The following is a 27,299-nucleotide window of genomic DNA, read 5'->3' on the forward strand; positions in this document are numbered from 1 at the left end:
TCCATGACATGAAGCTTAGTAAGTCAGTCACATCTCAGATAACACATCTCATTTGCACAGTAATTTTATACATAGAATTAAGCCCTTAGGACCACCCACTGCAGACATGGCCTCTCCAAGCATCTGGGAAAATAAGAAGTGTAAAAGGCATGTTGTTAAGGATATTTACATGATTAGCATACAGTATAATTCTACACAAATGTAAAAAAAAAAGGTCTGTTGTAGAAGATTTTCTAGAATCAATTATGGATAATGTTCCATTTCAAGGGGCTGCTTGGGGAGTGGGATCAAAGGCTGTTTTGTTCTACATACCACCAAGGCTTTCAAACAAGCTGGTCAGAGAACTGTGCAGCTTATCCAGGGAGGAGGAACTCAGCTTGAAGCAGCCAATACTGAAAAAGTAAATCAGGATAGGAATACCGAGGCATTTATTACTTTAAACAAAAGAACCAGATCAGAAATATTTTCGTTTCAATACACTGCCTTTAGGAGAAAAATGATATTAGCAAACATAATCAACAAGTAAAATTTGTGAGGGGCATTGTAGGAGCCAGGAGTTAAGTAAGAGCTTTAGGTAACTTACTTTGCCATAACCCTGGAAGGCAAGAACTAGTACGGTAATCTAGCCTGCAGACAGGAGACCTAGACAAGGCAAGTTCAATAACTTGCCCACAAAAATAAAACCAAGCATTGGAGCTGATTATTCACCAGCCTTAGAGAAAACATGGATGGCTGTTAGATTTCAAATCATATTTCCAGTAATGACTCTTACTATTTTATAATAAATTTTTTTCCATATTTCTCATTCTTGTCCTAAGGTACCTCTCCTATTGAAGATATTTTTAAAATTCCAAAACACAGAGCAAGTAAGCAATCGGGCTGAAATAAACTCAGATGACTCCCAGTGGTGTGTTCATTAGAATGAACCCTGGGACAAGGACAGTTTCCAAGTCACAGGTCTTCCTCACACCACTTGTCATAAAACAGAGTAGTGATGTAACCAGGGTGTAACCTTGCGGCTTTTGTGCCACCTCCCGATTCATGACATCAGCAGTATGTCCAGCACAGGTGCGCACAGAGGACGTTACTAAAGACACTCTGTCATAATTTGAAATCTTCTGGCTTGTTTTATCGTGCTCCAGCTCTAAGGAAAGCAACAGCCAAAAGCTCTTAATGACCATAGTATACTTTCCACAACAGGCTGATTTTCACACCTGTATCAAATTACAAAATAGTCTAATCATGTAAATATGCTTAACAAGAAGATAATCGATCTTCTCAACTAAATTTTCCAAACAAATATTCATAGTTAAGACACAGAACAATTCCATTTAGGGAGTTCAGGGAAAATGCACTTGCTATTTAAAGCAGACAGACACACTGGAGCCGAAAAATGCAGAGCATGGGGGAAAGAATCTGGGTTCTGCGTGGAGAGTTCTGATCCATGAAAGGCAGATGAAGTGGGATAAGAAAAGGATACTTGGAGGGGAGGAAAGCGGAGGGAAGAGAATGGTTCCCTCAGGTTTGGCTTAAGGGAGGGCCCCTGTGAAAGCTCCTAGGCAGGGCAGGCACACCATCTTCCACGCTCTAGTTTTCTTCCCACCCTAGAACACTCATCTGTAGTACTCATGTTCCAGAAAACTAAGAGCTTGAATATCCTCATAATTTGTAATGCCAGGCAGCATGAGAAACTGAAAACATGAGCATCAGTTAGAACACTGTCTCCTCCCAAACTGGGCTCACAGAACATGCACGTTCCACAAGTTGCTAACAGGTCTTTTTCTAAAAACAAAAAGGACTCCATGGTTAAGTAGGTATGAAGATTGCTGCACTAAACAAAGTTGAACAGGCTTTCTGACTTCTCAGGACATTCAACAGACTAATGTGAATGATGAGTCTTTCAGCAGAGGAGTACCGATGGTGGGGCCAGGAGGCGACCAACGGTGGGATGCACATTCTCCACCACCAAGAGCCCCTCTAGTTTTTGACAAAGACAATGCCTGTCTTCTTAATCTCATATAAAGTTCTATGTGAGAACGTTTTAGAGTTGCCTCTTCTGGGTCAGTTGTCCTAAAGAACAGCTGCCCCTAGAAGCTTCCCGTGTAGCATTTTTGAGCAGCTAGGTGTGTACACAGTGTCCCCAACCTTGTCTGAATATGGAGTTTCCTTTGTCAAAAGACATCTATTACTATGTCAGCGAACAGAATACTAAAAATACATGAAATATGGTTTAGCAAAATTCAGGCTAAAGATATTAAGGTGAGGCTGTTCTTCTATGCCCCACTACTATTCTAGGTTCATGTTTCTCTTCGTCACGGAATGCCAACTGGGCCACCTTCTGGTAATCTGCACAGTATTTAGCAGACTTGGTAAGCCACCTCCAATGAAACAGTTAAGAAAATTAGACTCATCCTATGAATTCCTCTGAGGACTTATAGTAACTTACTTCATTGCCTGAGCCCCGAGTAAGTGTATTTTCAAAAAGAACTGGTAAATCACAGGGCTTTTAGAGGACACTCATGATTAAGAATTATTCTGTTTCAAACACACACACTTCCTACTCTCTTTTTCATGTATATTCATTATTTAAGTGCACCTGGACCTAGGTGCACATTTTACCTAGTAAATTCCAAGTATGTTTTAAACTTCAAGCCTTGGTAGGTAAACGGTATCTATTTTTACACAACAGTGCTTGGTTTTATACACCCAAAGAATAACTGGGAGCTCATGAAAATGAAAAATCTATATGAACTGGCAAACCACAGCACTTTTAGAGTATTTACTAGTGATAAAATGAGATATGGTAAAATGTTCATTTCTGCTAACTTTTGGAAGATGTTAAGTCTTTTTGGAAGAGGCCAAGTTCCCCTTGAGGGAAGTAATCAAAAGAAGGAAAACCCAAGGCAAGGTAGACAAAGGAAGTGTTGATGCTAACTCCCTATGGTAAACCAAGAAGAATGTGGCACATTGACTCCAAGTGTTTCTGGAACTAGAAAAATGATGAGTTCCATTTCTGGCAATACAATGAATGAGATTCCCAGACCTGCCCTTTGCTGGAAACAACTGAAGTGCTGGATAAAATAAAATGAACCATATTTAAAATAGAAGTAAAAAAGCAAAGAACGCTCAGAAGCTAAGTGGAAGCAGGCACTAAAGAAGTCACTGAGCACTGAACGAAGGCTTTCCCCTCCAAAGCATTTGCCAAGGCGATGAATTTGAGTGTTCATTTTAATGGCTCTTGCAGCACAGTAGAGAGGAGACAAAAAACCCAGGGCATTTCCACTGTGGGAGTCCTACAATAAACACTGCTGTTTGATAAAACTGGGTCTCTTGAGAATTATGTGCTTAGTGTAATGGTGAACGAGAAATAAACCCACCCCTGTGCCTATCTTACCCCACTGACCTATAAGGAAAATTACCAGTCTTGAGGAGTTGGGAAGACAATCTCCCATGAGAATGTATGACCCTAAGCTTGTCCTTAGGCAAGTGTATAAACTAAAATCATACTTTCTGAGTAAGTCAAAAACACTCAAGCCAATAATAGAAAATGGTCAAGAGCTAAGAATATTTAAGACATCTGGTGGCTATAAATGCAAGTAGACCCTGGAGGAACTCACCTTCAATCTAGGCCTCAGGAACGCCCATAGACATAGTTCTAAGAAATATAAGCTCACATTAAAACACACACACACACAACCCAACAAAACAAGAAGCAAAGCACCATGAGTGAGAGTCAGCAGAAGCACAGAAAGCTGAATGAGACTTGCAAAGACTTCAGATATGGAAAATAAGTTATATAAAAGAAAATTAAGTATGTTTAATATGTTAAAAAAGAGGGAAATGGAAACTTTATATAAGGAGCCAAACACAATTTTTAAAAATGACCAATCCACCTGAACAAAAAGAAACAAATAAAACTTCTAAAATGAAAAATATAATAACTTAAACACAAACTTATTGCATGGGTTTAACAACATATTAGCCACAGCCAAGCAGTGAATTAACGACTGGAGGGAATTATCCAGAATGAAGCACAGAAAGACAGAAGACATGGGAAATATAAAAGAGAGTTAAGAGACATGGGAGACAGAGTGAGAAGGATTAACATACAATTAATCATAAGGAGAGGAGAATGAGAACAGTACAGGGACAATATCTGACGAAGTAACGGCTGACAATTTTTCAGAACGACTGAAAGACACCAATCCACAGATTCTGGAATCTCACAAAATTCAGAGAAGGGAGTAAGAGGTGGTGAGAAGGGGAAGGAGAGGGAGAATAGAAGGAGGAGGAAGAGGTAGAGAAAAGGAAAAAGAAATTCATGTCTATGCATATTATAGGGAGAACAGAATGTCACATATAAAGACCTTAAAAAAATAGCTGAGAAAAACTATCCACCCACGGGGTCCCGACAACTATAAACAACACTTTCTTTCCAGGGGCCCCATACAAGCCTCCATACTTCTTGTGTAGAAGACAGGTATTCACCTGCCAGCTTCCTGAAAACACAGTAACTTCACTTTAGTGGTGGTCATAAGAGATCATTTGAAGATTTAAGGAAATACCACCAGTATATCATGTAACCCTCAGGCACCTGGGGAGCTATCTCCAAAATGAAGCTACCTTTGGTTACACAGGGGGGTTCTTGGAGGAATAACTGCTTCATTATTTATGTGCACCCTGCAGGCAATGAGCATCTTACAAAAGGAGTCATCCGACTAGAAAAAGGGGAACAAAATTTGTCCTTGAACTTAGTGATCAATGGTTCCTTGGCCTTGGAAGGCATTCAGGGCAGCCTCAACTCACTGGGCACGGTTGGTATGGGTGACAGACTTGCCTTGGTCTCTTGTGGGCCAAGGCAATCTGTGCAACAACTTATCCATTCTGTCATGCCCAGATAAATGCCTCAGGTCATGTGGAAAGTTCAACAGAGAAATGTAAGGAAAAGCCACCTGGCTTTCTCAGGTAGACTTTGATGGTTTAATGGGATTTCTTCCACTTGTTGGGTCTGGGATCCTGAGGGACAAGGCTGAGGTCATTATTTCAGGTTGGTCTTGTTCTGTGGATAACAGCCTTAATTAAATGCTGTATGAAACAAATCGAATGGATTTGGTTCTCAGCCTTTGTGGTGATCAACAGAATGGTGTACTCAGGGGCAAATTTCTCAGGAGCCAAGATGGTGTAGAAACAAGAGGTGGATATTATTGGAAAACAATTCTCCATGGGTCTCCTATGGTTCTGCACATCTTGTGAGCAAAGGCACCAACTGTCCTTTGTTCTGGATTATCATTTCAAGAATGTCTGTGTAGGAAGCAGCCTTGCAAGATAAAACCAGTATATCCCTCTGGAGCCAAGGGCAAGTGTGTTTACTTCAGTATAATAAAAGATAATATTTCCCTCCAGACTAAAGGAGGGGCATGGAGCACCTCAGTGGCTCAGTAGGTTAAGTGTCTGCCTTCGGCTCAGGTCATGATGCATCAGGCTCCCTGCTCAGTGAGGAGTCTACTTCTCTCTCTCCCTCTGCTCCTCCCCCACCCCACATTTGCACACGCGCCTGAGCATGCTCTCTCTCTCTAATAAATAAATAAAAATCTTAAAAAAAATTAAGGAGGGGCATGCTTACTGCTAATTAAAAAGATTTGGGTTCCCTGAGCTCAGGGCTTATTTAATTCAACCCACTGCATATGCATCCATCTGGGCCGATGGCACCCCAGTGGGACTTGGGGCAAGGAGAAGTGATGCAAATATGCTGATGCTCATGCTGTTTGTTATTCTGGAAGTAAGAAAGTCCTTTGTTGATAATCCAGGAGTCTCATATCTTCTGCCAGCATCCATAAAACTGGCAGGCTAAGTTGTTAGCTTGCAAGTAGGGTAGAACCTCAGACACTTCACAGATCTTGACTCAAACAACCTAAAAGAAAATGGGCAAAAAACTTGAAGATGCAATTCATAGAAGAAAAATCAGGATAGCCAATAAACATACCAAGTAAATGAAAACTAGAGCTCCAATGAGATATTATTTCACACTGAAAAGCCTGACAAAAACTGAAGAGTCTCACAATATCAAGTGTGGGTGAGGACGGGAAGAAACTCAACACTTAGACACTGGCTGGTGAAAGTATAATTTGGCTAATCACTCTGGAAAACAATTTGGCCTTCCAGTACAATTGAAGACGTACATATCCCATGATCTGGCAATATCATTCAAAGGTGATTCACTGAATCCCTTGTACACATGCGCCGTAAGACAAGCACTGTTTGCAATAACAAAATATTTAAAGCAGCTCACATATCTACCACTGGGAGAATGTACATATCTACTAGTGGCATATTTATACCACCCATGCAGCAATATGGATGGATGTCAGAAACTTGTTGAAAAATAAAGTTGCAAAAGAATACAGCTATTATGATTCATCATATAAAGTTTAAAAACCAAATTGTTTAGGAACACATACATATGAGGGAACCTGTAAAGAAAAGAAAATACATGATAACCACACATGCTGAGTAGTGGTGACCTGAGGAGAGAGAGAGGTGGCTGAGCCCCGAGTAGGCACATGAAGGACAGAAAGATCAGGGCGACACTCTCCTGCTCGAACCAAGTGGTGGGAACATGAATGTCCACTGAACCGTGATGTTTCTTAACACCTCACATATATGTTACAAATATGTGCTTGTAAGAAGCCAATTTTTATAAAAGGGATGCCAACTACCTGAGGAGCACGGGCTGATTCCAGGTTGTTTCCCTTCAAAAAACAAAAACAACCAACACCATGAAGCAAGCATCACCAAGGGCTTTTTCTCCAGTGAGTTGCCACATTCCAGAGTAAACAAATCCAAACCTATTTTACGTAACTTCACGTAGAGTTTAGAAAACTTTTTAGGATCAAAATACATTGATGCTCTGTGACACTGACCCTGAATCAAAAATAGTGTCGATGTGAAGTACTGCGCTGTTGGTTTAGGAACCACTGAAACTCACAATGCTACCTGAACAATAAAGAGCCCAGCTACATGAGCAGGTGTCTGTGAAGAGCCTTGTCACCGAGACACAGAGTTCTGTCGGCGCCCTCAGACTGCTACACACATCATACCCTCAACTGCCGCTTCACAGGTGGAGGAGGTACTCACTGGATCAGCATCATGCCTCTTCAGCCTATGAGACCAAGGTGACAAAGATGGGAACACCCTTGGAAGTACTGGGATATACAGCCATCCATAAAAAATGAGATCTTCAGAACACCATTAAAAGAGATCACTCATGATGTTACTCCTATAGGGGCTACTATAAAGGTTTAATCTTATTAGAACTTTGTTATGGTAACATGTATTTGCAATAGCCTCGGTATTTCTATCTTCATTTTGGGGGGGGCAGGGAAAAAGGAAGAGATATAAATAAATATGGAGACTTCTAGGAGTCAGAATATTTCAGCTTCCTTAAGAAACGTTCCCCATAAAATGCAAATAAATACTTCAAGCAGTAATGATCTACATATAATTTAGAAATGTTTTTGGCCCTACAGATCTTGTATTATTGTCTGATTTTGGGGAGGGCGGGTCCTAAGAAAAGTGAAACAGAAATCATTGTTAAATGATGGGAATTAAATATTTGAATTTGTAAGTCTACTGAGATTTCTTCAAGACATTGGTAAAGCATGAGGGGAACTTCATCAGTGTCGTATATTAGCAGTACAAGCATCTGTACTTTCCTGAAAATCTGCCTAAATGTCTCATCAATTTAAAGTTTATTTCTTTATCTTGCATTCTACATGCTTTCAGTTTTTTGGTTTTGTTTTTTTGTTTTTTGAGAGAGAGAGTACATGCGCATGTGGAGGGAGGCAGAGGAAGAAGGAGAGCATCTTAAGCAGGCTCCACACCCCATGCGGAGCCTGATGCAGGGCTTGATCTCACAGCCCTGAGATCATGACCTGAGCCAGAATCAAAAGTGGGATGCTTAACTGACTGAGCCACCCAGGTGCCCTGACATGCTTTCAGTTTTTTGAAGACAACTGTCCTGTAACTGCAAGTCTTCTGGGACAAAGTTAGCTTTCATAGTTACATTTAAATGGAAACACTGGAGCAACCCACAACTTCTCGGACCAGAACCCTGTTTGTCTCCTGCCCTTTGCTATATATTTGGAAGCTTTGCAAAAAGCAAAGTCAGAACTACTCATCTTTCCTTCCTCCACACCCACAGGCAGCTCACTATGGATTTGGGTTTATTTCAAACAGCCTCTCATGAAATAGAAGAGTGCATACCAATGTATGTTGTGCACGAGGCAGGTATGCTCTCTGAGACATCTCCATCCATAAGGGAAGACTATTTACACTGTGCTCCACCATTTACATTCTGTCTCCAACAATAGCTAACCCTTCAAACGCTCATGAAACTTAATTACTTCCTAACTATTTAAACATTGTAAAAATGCCCATGAAGAGAAAAGTTGCCCAGCCACGGTGGTAATGGGAGAAGAAACGAGGTGCAGAGTTGGCACAGTTTTGGCTAATATGTCTTTCAATTACAGCACACAGCAATGTTATATTTTGCCACTTAGAAGAGCCTTTTTATTCTGCTCCTTTATAAACAGCAAGATAAGGCAGATTTGAACAGAATGGTTGAACCTGGAACTCTAACCTGCTCCCTGGGAAACTGGAAGAGGCTTTGGCAGCAACACAGGCCTGGGTTTCACCTCTGGGCTGATAATGCATGTGCTTAGATCATCAGTCTGCATTCCTTAAATCTGATTCTGGAATGGGCTCAGAGTCACTGCTTCTCAAGGTAGAATTTAGAGTACCAAATGGACCCACAGCTTCTTCAAATGAACTTACATAATGACACAAACACTGAACTGAAACAGAGTCAAGATTCTATGTAACAAGTGGCACCCTGATTAGGGATACTATGGCCATATTGTGCCTGCTCCCTTTCTATTTTGTACCCCAGAATCTTGGTTGATCTGTCAGCTAGGCCCACGTAACTCAGATATTTATGTTTAATTAAACAGGAATCAGACATTTAACTCTGAACTTCATAAATAGAGGGAAGGAGAAAGGAAATGTGATTAATATTTGTTGAGTTATCTATTGTATAGTAGAAATAGCGCTCAGTGACTTATTTGCATTCATTTAATTTCCACATAATTCCATGAAATCAGTTTATTATCTCATTGTATAAGTAAAGAAACTGAGGTTAAAAGAAAGTAAGTCACATACCCAGTCATGAAGGGGTCAGGACTCAACCCAGGACTTCAGCAATCCAAAATATGGATTTGAAAACATGTGGGTCCATATTACAGAATGAGAATTATATACAGTTTACTAGATGTAAATGTAAAAGTTAATATATGCAACATGCTATAAATGAAATAAAATAGTAATGTATAATCTTTCCACCTTCCCATCTAGAAAATGGTAAAATCTTAAACAGAGTGGAGGTAAGAGACGTAACTCTGAAAATTTGAATCATCCTCTTTTCATCACCCCAGCTGCCTATATTTATCCATTGTGACTCTCTATGAGCCTTATAGCTGAAAAACCTTTACTACTTTCTGCTGTGAATTCTCTATCTGTCTACAATTTCTCCAAGTTCTGACTTTGAATCAGAGTCTTTATCAACTGGACTTCTCAACTCTCTTATATGTGGCAAACTTAAAAGGATATGCTAATGTGTGCCAGGTTAGGATATACCTTTCACTGTTACCTAGGTCTGACTGGTATTCTATAAATATCCTTTAACATACTCTAATGAAATCAAAGCGTAACATATCTCCAAGGCTTAGGGCCCTTATGTTTTTCTACCTGTCAAGAAAACTCAGCAAAAGTTCTTGAAGCTCACAGAAAACTGAGATGCCATGAATTGATGATCAAGAAAGGTGAGAGATGGAAAGTCTATGATGACCCGTGAGCCACCTATCAGCTAACGTGGGCCCAGAACCCCCACAGCCCCTAAGGAACATCTGAAGCTTCTGAAGTTTGAATTTTCCGTAATGAAACAAGGGAAAGAGGCATGTAATTTAACTACTTCTTAACTATTTCAGTACAGCAAAAAAAATGTTCATGAAGGAAAAAAATTGCCCACCCACAAAAATATCTTATGTTTAGCTCATAGCAATAATGTGGAAAATGTGACTGGTCTTCTGCTGTCTAAATGCTTTTGGAAGAACTAGACAAACAAGTTACATTCCAGAAACTAGTACTAGTTACATATAACCCTGGAGGCAGGAATGGTGCAGAGATTACAGCCCCTTCAGAACCAGCTCTGTGACCACAGGGCACGACTATCCAGAAAAACATGAAATGTAGCATAGGGCAGACTGGGCTGATCTGTTAATCAAACCATAAACATTTATCGAGCCTACGAAGCCTGCAGTATCCTGTTCTGGTGCTGAGCAGGCTCCTCTGGGCAGTTTAGGGCCTCATTAGTTTAAAGGAACTGCTGCTGGGCAACCAGTGTCTGTAGCCAAATAGGAGCCACTGCCCTGATCATCTGATAACTCAGAGCACAATCTCTGAAGTCCAAATGCAGTGAGAGAAGATGGGGTATTTTCCCCGGGGTAATACATAAAATAAGTTAAAAAAATTTATTTTTCAGTATTGGTGGGAAGTAATTTATGTTATCAAAGTTATCTTCAAGCAAAATTTGACACTCCAAAATATTACAGCCAATAGGAATTCGGCTAATAATACCCAGGACAGTATTTGAACCTTATTAACCCTCAAAAAATATATGGAAATTTTTAAATTAAAGATGAATACAGTTATGGTTAACTTGAAGTGGAAGGAGGTAGAATACTAGGAAAAAAAATCAATCCCCAATTTTCTCAAGTTAAATGTAGTAGTCATTAGTTTTCTAAGACTATTTCAAGCAAGAATTGATCAAGGCAATTTAACATAGTAACTATGAACCACATAAAATTAGCCAATGAATCTAAGGAAGTATGAATCCAGCATGTGAAGAGGCCTTCTGAGCTTGCCCAGTTTTCTCCTACTTCTTCTTCGGGCTACACTCAGGCCATTCCTCACAGATCCTTTTTGTAAAGACACAAGTGACACGAGACCAACAGTCTCCATGGGTAACCCAATCTAGGCTCAAAGGACCTTGTTCTCGGAAATTATTTCCATTTCCCCAACCTCAGTGCGCTAGCTTTTATTTGGAAGACCTAATTTTAATTCCATGTTTCCTAAGTAGATGAAAAGACCACTTTGGCACCACCTCTATACCTCTTCCTTGTTTTTTTTTTTTTTTTTTTTTTTTGCCTCTTAGTCCTCATACAAGCCACATTAATCCTATAATTGCTTCCTATAAAAGCTATATCTCCCTCATCCTTTAGGTTGCTCCTACTCTCAGTAACGGAGATGGAGAGGTGCTCACCAGGCTCTGGGTGTGAACCTCACAAGGGCTGAAATCTGTCATTTTATGTTAGGAAAGCTAACCCGGTTGTCATAACCTTTCCTCAGAGGTCTCCTTTTTCAACCCTTTAATCATCTTTAAATGACTTTCTTTGGAAGTCTCTCTAAAGTGGCCCCATACTGTACAATCAAATCATTTAAGAGCTCGAAGAGACATTGTAAAGTCATCCAGGCTTTTACAGAACGGAAAACTGAGACCCAAAGAGGCTGAGTGACATGCAGAAAGTCTCCCAGCTGATCGCTAGATTTTACTGATTCTAGTTTTAACTAGAAGTGATGGATTCCTATTCCTATGAAACATATTACCTGTTCTGTTCAAGATCTGAGTACAGGCTATCTTTGCTTTACACACAGTTCAGATATGAAAAAATGTCAATTACCATACTTTAAATAACACCATCCCCAAACAACACAGTTCAAATTTCAGTTATCAGAGTACACTGACTAGGAGTAATTGCATAAAGTCCAAGCTCCACAGCTAGCACTTCAGGCTACAAATCACTATGTAAATAACAGCTGAGCATCGTGATCAGTAACCAAACACATCACTTCTTTCAAAATCCACTGGTGACTGGTCACCACACAGCTGTTATTTACACATAAACAGCAAAGGGGGTAGTTATGTTGTGTCCTGTGTCCCAGGGATACATACATGCCATTTTACAAAAATGGGTAATCAGAAGAGAGAACTAGCCAATGAAGATAAAAAGAAACACAAAGTGATAATGCTGGAAGTGAAATTTGAATCTACCATAAGTGGAGGTACAGAAGAAATAGCTGACAGTGGGAACAGTGACCTTGATGCTGCTCAAGACTTATAATGTGCAGCTAGAAAACTCTGAGGAGGCAAGCTTAACGACACAAAGGAGGAAAGTAGTTGTGACAAAAAGGATAAAGGTGACCCAGGGGAAATGATGGCACTAAAAAAAAAAATTTACATTAAAAGAACTCTCAGAGACATTTCACAACATTGAAAGCCCAAAGGATAAAATATTGGAAGCTGATCCAAACTAAGAAAGGAGTATGACAACTCATCAAGGCACAGGAAAAGCGCTCGCTCGCTCCGTACCCTAAGTTACAGGACAGGAAAGAGATAGCAGGCTCTGTTCAAACTACTCTTGATAAGTTTTATAAAGAAATAGAACAGTTTAATTCTCAGTGTTTCTAATGTTTTAAATTACAATATGCTAAATGAATATTAGTTTTTCTACCATTTGCCACGCCCCTATATATTTATAATTGGTAATAAGAGTTTTTAATGTTTTGACAAAAAATGTTTAAAGGTCAAGGAACTATTATAATTTTGCCCATGATTATTAGTGGGGCTAACCTAAAAAAAAAAAAATCTCCTTTTTACTGCTGGTAGAAGCTAACTGAGACTTCGCTTACAGGTGACCAGCTCCTACAATCTACAGGAACTAAAAGACATTATTATATCTCTTTATTCAGAAGCCACCACCATACCCTGGGAGTCCCCAGGGTATGCAAGGGATTATACTATAGGCCATCACGATAACCCTGTGAGCTAGGGATCAAGTGTCTTGTCCACGCTGCTTGGACAGAGCTAAAATCCAAAGCCGGTTCCTCTGACTCCAAGCCACCCTCTCTGCCCACCCTTCCACAGCCTGTCCAGGTTCTCTGGTGGGAAGGATGGCATCTCTTACAAAGGATGACTATTTCCAACTCAGAATCCATCACCAACGGCAATGGCAAGTAACGGGGGCATCCTTGTGGGAAGGTTGGCACAAGACTATTAATCATAACTTGCACTATTGCCTTTCGCAGACGAGGAAATGTGTATTCTGTATGACTTATTCATCCTTGAGTGTGCAATTGTTCATTTAAAGACAATGCATATTCTTCTTTAAAACAATGGTCTTGGTCTTTCCTTTTCACTTCTGCCCGATCTACAGCTTACAATGCCCTCCCAGAATAAAACAAAATTCACTTCAGAACAGGCCTTGTTCATAATGCACACAGTTTGCTTGTCCGGGTCCTCTCTAGCAACACCTATGCTCTCACTCCCCTACCTGTGGCTCTTTATTTTACACGTAACTGCTGGAATATGCGCGGAAGGAAGTTCCTTCTGATCCTTTTTCCTCTTTCTTTTCTTACCTGTTTCCCTATCTGATATTTAAATCCCAGTTCCTATTTAGAGTATTTAGGGTATCCTTACTTAAGAGAGAGAACCTCATACATGTCAACATTTGTTCTGGTACCTGGTGGTGGGGAAACATGTTGTCTGCTGGCAACAGTGGCAGACTGTCAGCTATCTGTGGAAAAGGATTTTCAAAGCCTGCACAGAACAGAAATACTGCTGGAGCACAAAGTGCTGCATTTTTTTTTAAGATTTTATTTATTCATTTGAGACACAGAGATACAGAGAGAGAGAGAGAGAGCATGAGCAGGGGGAGAGGCAAAGGGAGAGGGAGAAGCAGGCTTCCCGCCGAGCCGGGAGCCCGATGCAGGACTCGATCCCAGGACCCCGGGATCACGACCCAAGCCGAAGGCAGACGCTTAATGACTGAGCCACCCAGGTGCCCCAAGTGCTGCATTTTCCAATGATACCATTTGTAATAGTATTTAGGGCCATCTTCCATGTAACTGAGTAAAAAAAGTCATAGAGTAAAATAAGTTTAAAAAAATCCTTGTCGATGAGCACAAGGTGATGTATGGCCTGAAACTAATATATCACTGTATGTTAATTGGAATTAAAATAAAAACTTAAAATTAAAAAATTAAAAATAAGAAATCGCATCAGAATAAAAAAACACCCTTTTATCAATCTCCACTTTCAGGTATATAAGTTAGAAATATTTTACCACATAATCATCAACTGACTATGGCCATAGATGAACTGTAAGAGACACAATTCATGCACAGTCAAAACTTAAAACTCCATGTAATGCCACCAGTACCTTATGTTCATATTAATACAAATTATATAATACTGATTTATACAGCAAACTCTGCTGTCACCTTTCATTCTTGAACATCTCCCCCAAATTCCTTCTATTACACCAGATATTTGCTGTATCTACTGACCTAAAACTCTCTGGATATAAAGCCCCCGTAAGATGGAAAGAAATCCACCCCCCCCAAATAGCCCAGGGAGAGTTGTCTAATGAGGACAGATCTCTCAGCCTGTGGACATGGAGCTGCTCTGTGGATAACTGCACAGTTCACCAAAGATTCCCAGATGGCTGCACTCTCTGAGGATGCTGGGGAAAAGTCAAAAATCCATGCCGAAGCACTCAGAAGACCTGTTTCATAGGCAGCTCACCTTCCTAGGCTTAGCCCAAACAGTCCTCCCAGTGAGCAGTCCCTGTGTCGGTGTGCCTGTGGATTCTGGACAGTCACAGCCCAAGCTGGTTGAGAGTTCATGAGGAGCAGAGCTACAGAGTTTGGCCCATTCTGTCACCAGAAGGAAGCTATTTTCTCAATACATTATTTTTTCTGTAAAGAGTTAACAAATAACTAAGAACTTAGTAGATAGCCAAACTGTATGTTTATGAGCTTAGCAGGTATAGTATTACATTTTTTTAATGACTTGGTGGCTAGAATGAACTTCATTCACAAAAATGTGGCTAATGCATATAGGCCAATAATTGGTATTCAATTGTGGGTGTGTAAAGGAGTTAGTACAACCTAAATCCAAATAAGAGCATTTCAGAAAAAAACTCAGTTATCACAAAATGTACCTCAATACAGTCCTAACAACTGGTTAAAAATCAGGGCCAACACAGAAGCTGTTTAGCTCTGGGAAGGAATTTTAGAAGATGTGACACCAATTGATAGCATTAATTCACTTAGTAGTAATAGCACAAAACCTGTGTGATATGAAACTGAGTCAATAGTGAAAGAAAACATAAGGCAAACTGGTCCTAGGAGGAGATGGGGGTAGTTTTCCATACCTTATTTGGAAAACTTATGGAATGACCATTTGGTGCTTCCATGATAATTCAAAGCCTTGTCAATATTTTCAATATTACCCAGAGATTTTACTTCTAACCCAGATTTGTCTGTTGTGCTTATCCTGAGCCTCTATAATTTGTATAATACTAAATTCAAAGTGGTTTAAGGCCAGTAGAATAAAAGGATTTTAAATGTTATGTTCTCTTAGGTTGGAAGTAGCAAAAACACAATTTAGTACAATTTAGTCCAATGTTTCAAAATATTATTTTAGTTGTTAAAGATCTTAAAATAAAATTTCTTCATTGTGCAATGTCCCTTGTATTTATCAAGAACTAAAAAAAACAAAAAAGGCTGTTTCATTCCCCTGTCCCTGATCCTTACAAAGACAGAGGAGTATGTGTGCTTGCAAGTGTAAGGATGTGTGTGTGTACGCACACACGCGAGCTCGGGTGCATACACAGGCACTTTACTTTCCCTCCTAATTCCGACCTTTCAGGTTTCTATGTGTATTAATACCCACCCACCTGGCTGGCAGACCTTTTCACAGTGTGCCCTTCAAGATAAATATATATATATATACACACACATATATCAGCACAGTTTAAAAACAATGACAACCCTATGGAGTGCTGGAGAGAGAAAGAAAGGAACTAAGGGTGAGACAGACAGACAGACAGACACGCTCAAGAAAATCACTTCCAACCAGGGTCTGGGGCTACACAGCTAATCAGGCAGGTATTCAGCTCTTCACTTCTGCAGACTTGCTTAGCATTGAAATCGGCTGTCTGCCCAGGAGGATGAGGTAATGTCTAGGTTTAATGCCAAAATCTCTCTAACTGGCAGGACACATCGGGTAAATATTTCTACTGCAGGAGACCACATTCATTTGATGCTGCTGCCAGTTTTATTATTGTTATTATGCTCATTAATATTAATACCTGGCCATCATACCTGTTTAAGATTGAAGATGGAAAGCCAGGGTTTTTACTGAAATCATATTAGCAGGTATGGGGGGGGAGCAAACCTCCTACTCTGCTCCCCACCCCCAAGCTTCCCCTAACAATGACAATCACAGCACTGACCTGCAATCGCTTTTACACACCCTGGGCTGCACAAACTCTCTCTCCCAGTGGCTGCAAATATGGAACCACACTCGGGTTTCCCCCTTTCATCCTGTCAGTGAGAATGGGTGAGGTGGTAGTAGGCAGGTGGGGCATCAAGCCCACTTCAAGCTACCTGGATAGTTGTGACATGTGGAAACAGTAGATTGCCAAAGGTTTCTTCTTCCTTATTAAAAAAATTCTAAATTTGCTACACATCTATTTTTGATGACGTGGTTTATAGCCTCACAAATTACGGGCACCCTCGTGCTGATACGGAACAGGTCCCATAACTTGTTCCCTTGATGATCTGTCTCTGTGGTTACTGTCAACAATATACACTCATGTCACAGCATATGATCCTACAGAAGCATTTACAGAAATGCTCAGGGCTTCTTTAATTTAAATTTTCCCTGTTGTTACTGGATGAGTCCTCTGACATCAGCCTTTATTCAGTTAAAAAGACAGGGCTTTTCGTTCTGGGAGTCAGCAACTGAATGTCAAACTTCCAATGGGTTCATGAAGGACCACCTACAAGGGACAGTCAAACTCTCACCCATCTTATCTTCTCTCACCAAAGATTTGAAAATAATGCTTCCCTCTTCCAGACATTATTCCAGGAAGAGGCAAGAAAGCATGATGCCAAGCAAAGCTTTCCTGCAAAAGGTGCCACAAGGGCAGTATTATGTGTGAACAACACAAAAGAACATCTGAAACCCAACATCATCCTGCAGCAAAACAGAGAGCAGCACCTCCGCACTCTGACATCACCTACACCATCTCACTGGGAAGGGGGAGCTCTGGAGAATGGAATCAGGAGCCGACTCCTCAAATGTGCCAAAGATTGGAAAATAAACAGACAGACGCTATTCTTGTGCTTGGTTAGGGCCAGCCCAACCCAGCTAGCTGCTAACATTTATACACAGTGACTCCATGAGCTGAATGTTGTTTTGGTCTTGGTTTTGTTTTCAGATCAAACAACCCTCCATAAGCAAAGAGTTTCAACTTGTACAAGAGTCTTGTACAACATACATGTGCTTCTAAATGGGAACCCAAGATTCCCTATGAATCAGGAAAGTGATTCACTGTATTTGGGAACTGGAGATGGAGGTGGAAAGGAAACAAGACAATGGTGAGGTCCTTCTATTGTTAGGGGAGTGGGGACCTAGCTGCTGGTCCCAAGAAAAATACTGGAAAGAGAGATAAGAGTGAAAATGAAAGGGGAATCATAGAGATTTTCCACAACTGGGGAAGGTGTATGCTTGGAAGGATTTCTTCAATGTCATCCTCACCTGGGTGACTTCCCACTGTGATAGCTGAAAGGAATTTTCCTGTTTCCCCTCCCCCAAACAAAATATTTCTTCTCGTTGTAGCTTTGGTTTTCGGAAGTCATCCTTCTTTCTTCCCAAAAGGGGGGACCTTTGTCACCTACAAGAATATTTAGGCTCCCCAAATGTGTTTTGATCTGATATTATGACATGAAAGTCACTTGTGTCTTCTTACAGGGCTTGCTGAACTGCTTTTGAAAAACGGTAATAATTAAGAGAGGCTGAAAGTGTACAGTAGTCCCCCTTTTCAAAATGCTAAGAGGCTCTTTTTAAGCTGTAATAAAAAGAAGCTAAATAAAATTCCCAAAAGCTAAGCAGTCTAAATTTTATTTAGACTGGAGAATGTTCATTATGAGTCGGGCAACAGGCTGAATGGAAATTACTAAGTAATTGAACATTATAGCCTTAAAACCCATTAGTTCATCTTACTGCATTTCCTGAATACATGCATATTTTTTATGTTTTGTTAAACTAATAAAAAACAATTTTTAAAAATTAATGAAGAGGTTCTAATCCTTGTGCTACCTGGTTATCTATCTTCAAGTCCACTGAGGTTCTGGTTGCAGGGTTGACTGCCTTCAGATTTGCTGGAGCAAATAAATGTGTGAGCATGACACTTTATACTTTGTGGTTTTAATTTTGGCTTACATTAATGCAGTGGTTTGGTGGTAACTGCCACAAACCTTGAAATCACACTCTTCTCCTCCCACCTCCCTATCCTTATTAATCCGTATTAATCTCAACTATGGGAAGCTTTGACTCTAATACCAAAACCAAGAGTCAAGGTTCTGTGATATCCCTCTCCCTGAAACTATAGAATGATGTGACCCAGTTCAGGGCTGATTCTTGAGTCTCCCTAACTCTAAACACTCTAAATTTAACTGGATACTTTCAAGGTTGAATTCTGATCTGCTCTGCTCTTCATCCCCAGTGGGATCATGGCTTAACTTCCACAGGAAAGATTTAGGTCAGATGAAAAGATGGTATTAATATATTCAACAAAAGACTTGTTAAGCATTAGACTGTGCTACTGACTGTGGAAACCTCATCCCCTGCAAATCTTTTAATAGAATCAAGAGGGAGGATGGGAGGTCATCCAGTTTACCTCCTAACTTCAAGCAGACCCCACTAAAATCATTCTGGGCAGTGAGGCTGCCTTATTTTTAAGGTGTGCTTTTTGTTTTTCCAGAGAAGCAGATTCCACAATCTTCCTTAACAATTTACTCTAGTTCCTGACAGTCTTCATGACTCAGGATTCATTTCCTTATGCTTAACCTAAATCTTCCAAGCTGCCAGTGGTGCTCATTTCCTCCCGTGTTCTCACTGGTACCGACGCAGAACAGCTGGTGCCTGTCGTCTGCATAATAACTCTTCCTGTCCCTCCAGACACAGCCAATCTCCTCCAGGCCAAGCAGGGGAGTCCAGAGGGGTGCCAGAAGAGCCGAGAGAGCCTGGGGTTTGTTACAGAATTAAAAGAGGGACCTAAAAAGGTGGGGGGCGGTGGGGGCAGGGGGGCAGGAATCACTAGGAAAAAAAATTCCACAAAGAGGCTGGCAGTGAAGGCAAAGGCAAGCTGACTGAGTTAGAAGATGAATGAGACCTTCGAGTTCACGGAATTTTATAAAATAACAGTGCTTATGATTTTACTATGTGATCTAGGTGGAGCATGTAATCCCTTTGAGTTTCAGCTATTATCACAGTACGAAATTAACACCTTAATTACCTAAAGACAGAGGCTAGGCCCAATGACCTTAGAGGTCCTTTCTTGTTCTAGAATTTGTAATTTTATTAACCTATTTCTGACCCATCCTAGCCACTTTAGAGGTTATTGATCCAGTTCTGAGAAGCAGCTAAGGGAAGATTTAAAAATCTTTAATGTATTTCTTTCCTTTGTACTAAGCCACATTATTTAAAACAAGCCCCTTTCAAGAACACCATCCCATGCTTCAGGAAAGGAGAAAAAATATACCCCTGTATTTCCTCTAAAAGATAAATACATGGACTCACTGCAAGTGACAGCACCAAAGCTGTTTCTTAGGCTGATGAATAGAAAACATTTGTTGACTGAAGGCAGGCTTAGAGAAACAGATGAGATACATTTACAATTTCATTTGTCAGTAGAATTTTAAGCTCTGAGATTTGTCAACTAAAGAACAAAAGTGATTTGGGTTCAATTCCTTCTTCCTTTCTCCCATCTACATTCACCTTTTTGACACTGGAGTTGAAACTGTTTCCCAATTTACAAAATGAGGCCATGAGATTTCTAACTTCTCTTCTATGACGAAACTCTGTATTTATGGATGTAGACTGGAATTTTAATTCTCTTTCCTTAGAATCCCACCACATAAGCCCTTCTGAATAGACCCATACATTTACATTCAGAGGTCATTTTCTCAGACAATGACTTACTCACTGTGAAAACTTGGTGAACTTGAAAATGGATGCCAATAAAACCTTAAGGAGCCATCCTAACCACCTTGCCAGGAGGCCAAGGGTACTAAGGTCAAGATGAATATTAGCCCAGTAGGTTCACTCTCACTATTGTAATAACAGGAAAAGTGACCTTGAAGGACAACAAGTACAGAGAGAAGACACTAAATTACAAATTAACATTTTACAAGACTTGTTTAACAATACTTAATAATTCATTGATAAGGCCTATATCCTGGGAAGCAGTGGGAGGCGCACCCAAATTTCTTACAGGTCACATATTTTCTTCAAGTTCCCACTATAAATGTCATTTATTTAATGTATATTTTCTATACTACAAGCATACTGTCAACATGTAGCATGAGAGAAGATATATTTTACTTGTTTTATCAAACTCAGACATCAGCTTGAGAGAAATCTTAAGATAGAATTTGTTTCAGTGGGCACACTGCATCGTGAATTCACTAAGAAAAAGCTTTTACAGACTTCAATAACTAAACTCTTCAACTGAGGCGAGGCTGGAAATGAATCAAACTAAGCGCTCTCTCTCTTTTTTTTTTTTTAGCTGAAGCCCCCTGAAGCAGAAGTTAGATGAAGATGTTATTTCCCCTTGCAGTGAATATATGTTTTTGTGTTAGACAAGCCAAGGCTACCACCGTTGGAATACAGTACATGTCAATATTTAATCTGTCCCTTCCTTTTCCATTTTTAAACCATAATACATCATCTCAGCATGATTAATAACAACCATCTCACGTCTCCCTGCCTGAGTCCAGCTCTTTTTGTTGCTAGGTAATGTCTGCAGTCAGCTGTCCTCCAAACATGGGGAAGATGGCCTCCTGGTAGCCACTCCACATCTGAGAACAGTAGTATGGCAGCTACTATGTCTAGGGCCAGCATGTCTGCCTCTGTACTGCGGGGCACCACCAGCGCCTTCTCAGGAAGCGGGTACCTCTCGGGTTGTCCGGCATATGGGTAGGAAGAAGCAAGGGCCCAACAGAGTTGAAGGAGGCCCAGTCTAACAAGCATTCTTCTTCCTAAGGACCACAGGGGCCAGGAGCATGGGTGGGTATGATTGTGGCTTTTACCTCTGTCATCCTTTGCCTAGTCTGTGTACTCTTTCTGTCTAAAATAGGGAGGCCCACCAGTGGACAAAGTAAAGAAACTATGTTCTGTTCTGAGCCCTGCATGGGATTTCCTGGTGCAGCAGAGAGAAAACCACTGAATCTCAGGCTCCTTCAGTTCCTTGCTTAAAGGAAAGGTCTTATGGGCACCCGGGTGGCTCAGACATTAAGCGTCTGCCTTGGGCTCAGGTCATGATCCCGGGGTCCTGGGATCGAGTCCCACATCCGGGCTCCCTCCTCGACACAAGCCTGCTTCTCCCTCTCCCACTCCCCCTGCTTGTGTTCCTGCTCTCGCTCTCTCTCTCTCTCTTTCTGTCAAATAAATAAATAAAATTTTTTAAAAAAGAAAAAGCTCTTATATTATGAGCCACGTAGTGCCTTCTATGATTTCTTGAGAGGATACTATTCGAATATTGGAAAATATTTCCAAAGTATTCAAAGCAATTCCCAACTAAGAGTACCACAGGGATTCTCAGGACATTAGGAATAACATGAAGCAGTAGGGGGTGTACAGCGCAAAAAGAGGAAAAAAACAATATATTTGTTTTTACATAAATTCTCTTTAGTGATGAATACTTCCAAGATCTAAATTTCTCTCTTAATTTTTTTCTAGCTCTAAAAGCTGATTCTGTGGTCCAACAAAAATGCAAAAAGAAACTTCATGATGTTTTACATAGGACTGCACTTTAGCACACACAAAAAACCAAAAACCAAAAAACCGCAAAACAAAAAAGACTCAAACAATTAAAAAGACCAGACTGTCAGGATGAGCCTCCAGATGAAGGGCATGCACATTCCCAGAATTGGTATACTTGTACAGAATGGCTCTAAAATTGTTCGAAACAATTAAATTTATTGATTGTGGGCAACATGTCAAGCTATTTAGAAGACAGGGGTCACGTCTTCGATTCCCCTCTGTCATACCATTTTGCTAGAGAAGAGACACTCAGAAACAGCAGGAGTAGGGGGGCTGTTGGGATGGAAGAAACAGACACCCAGACAGCCCAGGTACTTCAGCATCAGCCAGGGAGAGAGCTCAGTCTTTGGTACGTAAGACTGTGAGATCCTTGCAGGGCACCCTGAGCATCAGAATTCTGGGCATGCACCTAGCCCTGGTGGGTTCTGTGCACGGAGGCTCAGCGGAGGGTTAGTCCACCACACCCCAAGATGATCCCCAAGGCTGCCCCAGTCTGTGGAGACCCCACTGCTGGGTAAGGTGAGACAATGCCCCTTAGCCATACTGTGTCCTCTTCAGGGAGGTGGACTGTCCTGTTGGGCCAAGGGAGAGGCATTTGCTAAGGAACTGCTGCTTCTTAACAGATGACAAGACTGAATGAGCAAGAGCAAACTGGGAAAAGGACACAGAGGGAAGGGATAATCACTTTTGTTATACTAAATAATACAGACATTCCACATAATCTTTACCTTTACAGCAAGGCAAAGAAACAAGCAAAATCCTAGACAGCAAAACGATGTCACCTCAGGCGGAGACAACTTGTAACTAGAGGGAAGACACTATCAAGGGCCCAGAACATGGGGGAGAAATACTGAGATTCACCTTCCTGAATGCCTGGGTTGGGGAGAAGCCTGACAGCAGGCCGCTTGCATATGCACTTCTGTATTTCTAAGTCCTCACAGTGTCACCTCATGGTCTCAAGCCTTTCCCGAACATTCAAGGGGTAAACATGACCTGTGTCTGGCCAGGCCGGCCTGTGGTGGCATGGGTCCTAAAGCACAGCAAGCTTTTTCAACTCCCGCCGAGATGCCTGTCTGCCTACACTAGCTCTGTTGTGGGCTGGCAATGAATGGGGGGCGGGGCACAAAAGCTATATGAAAGTAACACAAATTATCTATATTTGTATTAATTGTATCCATAAAATACAGATTTACAGTTTTAGATACAATGAAGCAAGTTTAATGGCCATCCATAAATTGATGATAGCAACACCAGACATTAGACTTGGGTTCAAGAGGTCATCAGCTACAGACAGAAAAAATAATTCTTGGGATGTCTTCATTATCCCAGTTGCCCTACACATAAACATTTATAATAAATTATTTACAAAACACTACCATAGAGGGGCACCTGGGTGGCACAGTCAGTTAAGCATCCAACTCTTGATATTGGCTCAAGTCATTATCGCAGGGTCGTGAGATGGAGCCCCACGTCAGGCTTCACACTCAGCATGGAGTCTGCTTAAGACTCTCTCTGCCCCTCCACACCACGCCCTCCCTCTCTCTCTAAAAGAAGTAAATTAAAAAAAAAACTTTAAATAAAAAAAACACACTAGCATAGAAATGTAGCACATCTCAACCCCTCCTCATTAACTATAAAGGACACTGTATTACCATACAGTATGTAGCAGGTATGTAGCAGGTTGAATAGAGTCTGTCTGCTGCCTTTTCCATAATGAGTCTAGATGGTACCAGAGTGGGCCTTTCTCCCATGAAAAGGAACGGAGACTGGCTGGCCACCCACTCTGTCCAACTAAATCCCTCTCACAGCCCAGGGATTCACTCTGTTGCCAATTTTCAACCTCTGAGAGCTTCAGGATAGAGTCACACAAACACTGTCACGAAAGGGAGGAGGCAGAAGGTAGCATAGGAGCTTCAGCCTGCCCTTCCCTGCCCTGTGCAACCTCTGGCATAGCCAACTTCTGGTAAACTCCTTGGTTGTACGATTAACCCAAACCCACTACTTCACATCCTCTAAGGAGAAAAGCACTGCCAGATGAGTCTATTTCAGTTCTAAGGAAGGGAAGCACTTCCCATTCACAACATTACAGAACAGAGATTGTCAAGAGGCTGCCTCAGTCCCACCTTATGTCCCAGCTGTCTCTTTTCATGCAGCCCGGTTGGTCCTCACACTGAGCAGACCCTCATTTGCACACACTCACTGCTTCCAAGGACTGCTCTGTGCAGCCTAGATGGCAAAAATATGCCCTTCATGACCAAAGCCACACATGTCAGGGAGATGGAGGAAAGTTCACTTTTGCTTTTAATATTCCTTTCTGAAAACATTATAAAAAAAACTTCACCTAGCAGCTTCTATAAACTATAAGATGAGGTAAAGCTTAAAAAGGGTTTGGGCTGTAATTTTAAAAATATTTTAATGAGGTGTAATGTAAAGCACACATATCATAAGTTACATTTTCCGAAATGGAACACACCCATGTAAATGTTTTAATTTGGACTGTAATATTCTGAAATAAAAATCTCACAAAAGGATATATGAAGTAAAAAAAAAACTTTGATTTCACTTCATGTATTGGAAATTCACTTGCTGTTATTTCATAATAGACAGTAACAAAGTTATTAACAAAGCTTAAAGGAGTATAATCACTAGATCACATCACATCGCAGTAGGTCACTTTGGGTACATTAGCTTTATATCCCATAATGGTGAGTTACTGGCTGTTAGCACTTGAGGAAGATAGCATATCCAAGACAGGAGTCTCCTGGTCTCTGAAGAACTAATCATGGTTTTCTAAGCATTTATAGAGGTTTAGGAAAAGCATTCACTTTACTTAGCCACATTCTCTTCCAAGTAGAGAAGATCTGAATTTTATTCATTTTTTTTAAAGATTTTATTTATGTATTTGACACAGAGAGAGAGAGACAGCAAAAGAGGGAACACAAGCAGGGGGAGTGGGAGAGGGAGAAGCAGGCTTCCCTCAGAGCAGGGAGCCTGATGCCGGGCTTGATCCCAGGACCCTGGGATCATGACCCGAGCCGAAGGCAGATGCTTAACGACTGAGCCACCCAGGTGCCCCAGGATTTTATTCACTTTTATCATGAGTTATTTACAGAAGGAAAAGTGATATATATAATTTTATTCATCTTTTAGCCATTTTCCTTCATGCCTGGCACATAATCCCCTACATTCCTCTTCAATTCCAGGTTCCTGTAAGTCACTCATGTTAAAAGAAGCAGACAGACCACAGGGGCATTTTAACCCAGCAGAGATGTGATTCTAACCCATATGTTGGAAAGGCTGTTGTTATGACACAATTACATGGCTGTTTGTGTCAGGAATGTTAGGCTGGGGAGCCTCCATCCCCGCCCTGCTGCTCTTGGAACTGAGGTACTATGACTTATGAATGCTGACCAGTATTTCCAACCTGTGCATTTGCTGTTGATGTAACATGGTGTCAGTGCTCATATGTGAGTATGTATGTATGCTGTGTACATCTGTAGAGCAAGAGACACAGGACACCAGATCAAGAGCATACCAATGAGTTCTGAAAAATAAGGATGATTCTGTTACAATTAAAAATGCCAAGAGGCAAACATCAACCCAGTGTCTCCAGAGGTCTCACACCCCTTGTGTGTCCATAGGAGGTGCTTAACAAGGAATGTCTTGGGCTGATCAACAGAAAGCACCATCAGTGATGCAGCCTACACACCTCAGAAAGGCACGTAGAAGGGTGGCAGAGAGAAGGACCAAGTGGATTTTAAGCCCCTACAACAGTCAGGGCATATTTCAATCTTGCTCGTCTTCCCTCCAAGACAGCGGGATGTAGAAGGCACCGAGGGGCACTGAAGGAGATGTCAGCTCTGCCCTGGGACGCTCTCACCACCAGGGTGTAGGTGGAGGGGGACAAGGACTCAAGAGCAGAAACTTGAAGCAGGAGCAATGACACAGAAGGCCAGGGTGGCAGGTGTGGAGGGAAGTGGGGCAGAAAGGGCACAGCTGTCTCTTGAAGTCCCTGATGGTCTGGGGAAAGGGTGAGCCCGGAGTGGGGCTGGGATGCTGGAGCCAAATAGTCTGATGGTGTCTCTTCCATGATGTAGGCAGGGTTATCCTTTAAAAACCCCAATCAGCTCATGTTTTTCCTGGCCCAAAGCCCTACACTGCCTTCTCCTTTCACTTGGAGTAAAATCCAAGTTCCTTACCAAGGACCATGAAGACCTAACCGGGCCTCTGACCTCTGACCTCTGTGCCCCTTGCATATGGGTGCTCCAGCCAATGAAAGCATGCTCCTGCCTTAAGCCTCTGAATCGCTGCTCCTTGGGCCTGGATACCTTTCCATGAAATGGCCACGTGGGTACTCCCTCACGCAAAGACCTTCCCCACCATCTGTTGCCACCACTCTCCACCCCTGCCCCCACCGTTTCATTCTTCTCCAAGGTACCTCTAATCACATGATATTCCATTATATTTTTACTGTTTTTTTTTCCATCTCCTAGAAGGCAGGAGCTTTATTTGGTGTTTTAGCTCCCATTCTGAAGATATAGCAGAACTCAGTGGTACTTACTGTATGAAATAAAGAAAAAAATGAACAAATTAATTAATTAATGCACGCAGGCAGCCTGTGGGTATTAAAATCCCTGACAATGAGACAGAGCAACAGGAATGACAGCAAGAAATGAAGTTGATATTGTGACTGCCTCTCTGCACAGGTTTTGGCATTTCTGGCCACATCAGGCAGGGGCGGAAGCTCCAAAGGTCAGGCGGGGGAGCCAGCCCTCTTCCTCCATCACCCTCCCCCTAACCTTGCCATGTAGCACTGCAAGTCATGAAGGCTCCCCGAACTGACATGCCTTTGTAACTCTTTCTGACCATATCCCCAACCAAAGAGCAAGGGCAAACCTAGCCAGACAGGGCTCTTGGCCACCACTGAGGGCAGTGTGCCTTTTGCTATACTGCAGAGGGGGGAAAGGGGAGGGAGAAATATTCTTTATGTTTCTGGAACTGAACTACGGTTGGTGAATGAAAGAGAAATGATCATCCTCACAGAAATTCTACTAAGGAAAGAAAGATCTCTATTTAAAACAGAATTATAAAGATTCAAAAAGACTGATAAACACAGGAAAAGGTCACAGTCATCTAGGAAATGCAAATTAAAGCTTCAGTAAAATACTACTACCCACACACCAGAAATAGCTGAATGAAACAGTCCGACAATAGCAAGTACTGTGAAATATGTGGAGCAAGCAGAACTCTCACAGCTCCACTGGTCACTGGTTGGAATGGAAATGGCCCCAGC

The 27,299-nt window shown here is 41.4% G+C and overlaps 1 protein-coding gene across 28 annotated transcripts in view; it reads right to left on the reverse strand.

The window, feature by feature from the left end:
- The window catches only part of LDLRAD4 (low density lipoprotein receptor class A domain containing 4), a 450,420-nt gene that overhangs the window by 138,345 nt on the left and 284,776 nt on the right, over positions 1–27,299 (reverse strand). Inside the window, exon 1 of one of the 28 annotated variants that reach the window (XM_073888072.1) lies at positions 313–373. The exons of the other annotated variants lie outside the window; for them this stretch is intronic. The gene's annotated coding sequence lies outside the window, so the exon portion shown is untranslated. Of the gene's footprint in view, positions 1–312; positions 374–27,299 lie in introns of those variants that run through there. 28 annotated transcript variants of the gene reach the window in all.

This window comes from Callorhinus ursinus, unplaced genomic scaffold (assembly GCF_003265705.2).
Source record: "Callorhinus ursinus isolate GAN/ISIS: 27379988/994484 unplaced genomic scaffold, GSC_fseal_2.0 scaffold86, whole genome shotgun sequence".
Classification (NCBI taxonomy): domain Eukaryota; kingdom Metazoa; phylum Chordata; class Mammalia; order Carnivora; family Otariidae; genus Callorhinus; species Callorhinus ursinus.